The following is a 6,000-nucleotide window of genomic DNA, read 5'->3' as shown; positions in this document are numbered from 1 at the left end:
CTGCACACATCAAGGTTTTGTGCAATTTGTTTCAAACTTTAACATTACAAAGTGCTTTGTAATTATTTACGGAACTATTTTGTACATATCATTATTATTCCATGACCTAATGTACTAAAGTTTAGGGGGTTTTTTTCTTTTCATTTTTGTGTTAAATTATGTCTTTATTTTGAGATAAAAAGCTTTGTTTTTCTTCAAATATATATACAATTTATACACTAAGCGGTTTTGCAAAATTAACTTTCTCATGGTAGCTAGATTTTTTTCCAAAATGACAAGGAAACTAATTGGGTGTTTTCTGTATATAAAGAAGAAAAGTCATGATGACAGCTGATTTGAGCTGAAAGTAACATCCTTTTTGTAGTCAGTGCTCTGTGATATTTATAGTGCATGATGAAACCTGGCGTAACACAAGAACCATTCATTTTTTCACATAACGCATGAAAAACAGTCGAGTTGTTGGGAAAACACATCACTTGAAATGATAAATAAACATAGCAGCAATGTTATGCTATGGCTGTTCTCAGCTACATTATTTATACATTTGCTTTGATAATTGGACATTCTCATCATGTCTATATTTGCATATCGTTTGAACAGATGAATCCGGCACCTTCAAGGATCTGGATATTGTTCTCAAGGATGAACCAGACTTGAACAGCTTTACTGTTCACTTCTTGCCTTCTTGGCTGATTTCTCATGACAAGAGAGCAGTGTGTTCTAGGTTTGGAATTTAAAATACGTCCACAGGTGTGCTCAAACCCAAAACCAAAAAAGTTTGACCCAGGTCATACAGTTCAAAATACAATTATCCCTAATACTGACCAAATGCTTGTAAATTTATGAATTTGAAGAATTATTGCTCAGTTTTCTGGCATTTAGCAAATAGAAATAGATTTGGTAATTATAACTGAGCTAAAACAAGAGACGTTTAGTCTGATTTAACTTCAGACAATGAGAAAAAATGCTTATGTTTTTTTTATTCACCATCTATGAATATCTGGTTTCTACTGTATATGATGTGACTGCTAAATATTCATTTGCAAAATTATGTAGAAAAAGACTTTAAAGAAAAGGGATTGCAATGGCAAGTCAAAACTTTTCAATGCTCATTTTTATGAGCATTCAAATTACAGAGTCGACTTTCCGCAAAAAGAGTGAAAGGGAGTTTTCCAAATTCTTTGTCTGAAGACCATCAAGGCTTTCTGGAGGGAAGCATTTGGACTCATGAAAGTTGAGGCTCATTTGTGGGTCATGGGTCACCAAAAGGTTGGTAAGCTGAAACATACACCGAAAAGCATTCAAGATTAGTGTAGAGTGATGTTTTTTTTCTTAAATGGCTTCTGTTGAAATCCTATTGAAATATGTGAAAACTCCAAAGTAGAGACTGCAATCCAAGAAAAGAGGGCTAAAATATTGATAGTAGAGCTTTACTTATTTGTTGTTGATTGTGGAAAAGAATCAACAAATGTACTTTAAACTGCCGTTTAATTAGATCTTGACAGATGAGCCTCAGCTGCCAATGCAACCTCATTCTGTTTGTCACAACTTACTCTGTCCCTTTTTTCTCTCAGCTATGCCTTTATCCTAATTAAAGCAGGACACGGCACAGGTCAGAGGTCAAGTGTCATGTGATACCCACACAGACTTTCCGCCTAAGCTGCTCAGCATTAAGCACGAGATCGTGGGATCTGACAAACCCATTAATACAGTTCACTCACACACAAACACAGAGGCCTTGATTAGATGGGAGCTGCACGTGAGGATTTTGCCTGCAGTCGGATTAAACGCGTTTGCCTCATCACAGACTCAGATACGCTAACGAAAACACACGTGTGTCTGTGGACAGCTGTGGAGAATGTAATTTATCCCTCTGTTTACCTGTTGATTATTAATCCCTGGTTAAAAGAGGAGTGCCACTTCAAGAATGTGTTCCAGTTTACCCTACCATACAGCAGCGTTTAAGTTCAAACAAGTCCTCTGCTCTCTTTCTCTGGAAAATGTTTTTTCAGCTCGCATTGTAATACAGCAGAGGGAGACAGGTTGATAGTGTCCCTGCCAATCAAACAGTGGGGGGTGGGGGAGTGGTTCCATAACAAACAATAAAAGCATTGATTAATATTCTCTCTCTCTCATGGTACTGAGGCACAAACCCTGGGGGAAAGAAACCTGACTGCAATCCAAAAATAGTTCAGCAGCAACTTCTATCTTGCACTCTGTCTCTGACAAGCCCAGGCGCTTTCCTTCCATCTCAAGTGGTGAACACTTACGTAAGGGCTCTGGAAATAAGGTCAGACTCGGAGTGGTTAAAATATTCATTACAGATAACTTTGCACAACTGTGCAACATCAAACCGAAGACATGATCTGATGATAAACTGCGTGTTCATAATGCGGTCTTTACTGGATTGCCATGACTTTCTGAGGAAAATATTTGACATCTGCATTTTACAAGCCTGAGTGGCAACCAATGTTGAGCCAGGGTATAAGTGACCAATTAATTATGCGAGGGCACCACAGTAGTTACAAGCTGCTGAGAAGGGTAGTGATCAAGCACAGGTGTAAGACGGCTGGAGTGGAAGCATGCTTTAATAAAAACACAACAGAATGTTTTTCAAGACAAAGGTGAGGCAATTAATATGTTGACATGTATTCTCTCTTGTGTAACAGAGCAGGCCATGTGCCAACTCCCTATGGTGTAGCTTTCCTCTATTGCTGCATAATCTCAACTATTATGCAATAAAAACATTCTTTTTGTGTGTTTTGATTGCTGAAAATAAATAAAAAATGACATACATTTATCCTATTCCTCATTATCACTCTTATGAAACTGTCAAATAATATAGGAGACAGTCAAATCTCGACACATCCACTGTACTTGGTTTCAGGTCCGGAGGCTTACAGAATAGCAGCCCCACACTTACCACATTTACTATACTACTGCTGATATTATCACAGTCAACAGACTTTCCCTGAAGCAGATCACCTGATTTCCTGCTCGGTGTGCTGGTCTCTGTTCTCCAATAACTACCAACAACATCATATTATCAGGACTCATGGAGTATCTGAGGTTAATCCCAAGTTTAAAACTGAAGTCACTGGAAGCTGTGTGATTTTTGCACCTTAATCAAAACACTTTTGCTTCACATCATTCATCCTGCATGGGGACACCTTGAATAGGTGTGAGCCCTTATTGGCAAAGAGCTGGTTAGATGACTGACAGCTCAGTCATCAAGCTTTGGGTTTGTTATGAAGAGAGATTCCAAGAATTTACTCAAAATTGCACCAGCATAAAGTTGGTGCTTTTGTTTTGTGTTGGCACTGACCAAAAACAGAAATCTGCACATTTGCTGTCAAATGGAGGTTGTTTTTCCATGTTTGATGTGTAAACAAGCACTTACTATGATGTGAGTTCCCTTCACAAAAGCCTGATTATGAGATTTCAGCAATAAGAACCTGTTTGTTTAAACAACGTGTTGAACTGAACACCTCAGTTCTTATAAAAACAAAATTCTAGAATCAGTATCAATAAAAAAAAATAGTGAGAATAATGGTTTATAAATGTCTTCTTTGATCAATGATCTTACTAGTCAGGCAAACACCATTTTATTTTTATGAATTTTTTTTTTTCCGATACAAATTGCTTAACTGCAAAATCAGCCTTGAATTTGCAGTTATAGCTCTTTCAAGTCTGGATGTCGGACTTGAACTCATTAAAAGACAGCAGCCTGGCACTCCCCCCAGTGTCTGCAGAGCTTAATAACCCTCAAAGAGACGTTCATCCACAGTTTCCCCTTAAGCCTCACAGACAAGAGTCTGAAAAGCAAAAAGAGAAATGTGTACAGAAGTCTTGGTCATCCACAGTGAGGTCTGTTTACTGTCTTGACAAATAAAACTAATTATTACAGGCTTTGAATATTACATGTGGTTTTTTTCTTAATGATTTATTGGGAAGAATCTGATACAGCAAAACGTTTTCAAAATCAATATCACTAAACATGTGATGTGTATTCGGGATACACATGCAGAACGTTTTGCATGACAGAAGGCTAGCACCTTGAACACACCATCTTTATGGTGAAGCATGGTGGCGGCAGCATTATTCAGTCTGGTTTAAGCTTTAAATAGGCCAAACCGGGACAGAAAATCTGTAAAAAGCTGCAAAAGACCAGAGACTGTACTGGAGGCTTATACTAAGAGGCTAAGCCTCCATCAGACAGTTGCATTGAACTGGTTTAGATCAAATCATAAATATATATTTAACTAATTATTCCTGAAATGACTTTTGAAAAGGTTCCAAGAGTATGAATACTATCGCAAGGTACCTTTAGGTAATCATTTACTGATGACAAAACTGCAGTAATTATCGGTAGATACTAAATCGCATAAATTACTTGTAACATTACTTTCTAAAGGCTTAGTGAATTTGTCAAACACTTGATGTGCAATGGCCATCTTTCACCGTCTTTTGTTCTTGGTTTGATTAAATCATACAATTCACTTCACGCAGCAAGTTGAAGTGTAATTTAAAGCTCTGGGTGTTTTTCCATGCTACACAGAGATTTTCTTTCCCTTCTCATGTAATCAGTCACATGAGGACTGACACTCCTTGTTTTCATTCTCTGACAGCAGCTGAGCTCTGCTGCCATCCAGCTGGGTCACACCGGGACAACACTCTTTGTCTCCTCAAAAAAGAAACAATGTGGAAACCGTGAGCAACTCTTTGCGATTTAAGCTTGAGATTAGAACATTTTGTCCCAAGCATCCCTTTATCTCTGCCCCCTTTTCCATTCTTTTCAAGCCACTCCTACCAGATTCTCTCTCTCTCTCTTCCTCTCTCTGGTGTTCCTCCTCTCTCTGGTTGTTACTCACACTGGAGGAAGACAGTGATATTTGTTGTGTGTCTGCAGCGTAAATGTGTTTATGTTACTGAACTGTGCTAAATGAAACCTAAAGGAATGTGTGTGTTTGTGTGTGCATCAGCACATGACGTGTATAAAAACTAGACTGGTGGTGTGACATCTCATTAAAGAGACAGTCTCCCCCTGCTGCAACGGAATAGCAAAAAACTTGACATCTGGAAAGCTTGCAATAATAGTCACATTTAATGTGCAATCTCATCGAGTCAACAAGATTCATCGATATGTTTCATTTGCTTTAAGATTGTTTTTTTGTTTTGTTTTTTTTTGGTTTTTGTATTTCTACCAATACCACAAAGTTGCTTTTCTTGGCCTGTATTCCATTATAGGCTACTTCCAAATCATAGACAGAAAAGTGGAGCAGGAGATATTTCCATATGATTAACTGTGTTTTCTTATCATCAGCATTTATCTATTCATCTGAGAGGTAGAAAAGAGATAGCATAGGCATCCATTTCCAAGTTTATACTTTACAACCAGCAGGTGTGCTATTTATAGTCAAAGCAAAAAAGATAAGGGGGAAAGAATCCCCACGAGAAGCACTTTTGTGATCCTATCACATTCCCTAAGTTACTGTGACCTCTGTGCTTCCATCTTATCCCAGTAACATTCCTTTAGATTTTTTTTTTCTGCTTCATGAGTCCTTGCATACTATTTTCTTCTCTTTTTAATCTTTTCTCCGTTCTTCTCTTCTCAGGTGTCAGCAGAGACCTTGTGAGGACAGAAAAGTACAGAATGAAAGCCTTCGCCCGATAAAAAATGGGCCAATTACGTCTTTTATAGAAGCGTCATACAGTTTCATGTAGGATCTAAGGACACCAAGAAAAGATTCATTGATTTTATTTTGTCAATGAAAAGAAAATGCAATTATGTGTATCTATGTGATATTAAAATACTAAATTAACCCCTAATTTCATGTTTCACTCACTTTATTTTGCCAACCAACACAAGCATTAGGTGCTGCCAGATAATGTGAAACTCAAGAGTGCAACAGAACAGAGCAGGAGAGGAGCTAAATTTGGCACAAGGAGAAAGGAGCACTAAATAAAATGAAAATAAGGACTGGACAGAATTGAAAAACA

The sequence above is a fragment of the Gambusia affinis genome, linkage group LG19 (assembly GCF_019740435.1).
Source record: "Gambusia affinis linkage group LG19, SWU_Gaff_1.0, whole genome shotgun sequence".
NCBI classification, from domain to species: Eukaryota; Metazoa; Chordata; class Actinopteri; order Cyprinodontiformes; family Poeciliidae; genus Gambusia; species Gambusia affinis.
This window is presented reverse-complemented; position numbering follows the sequence as displayed.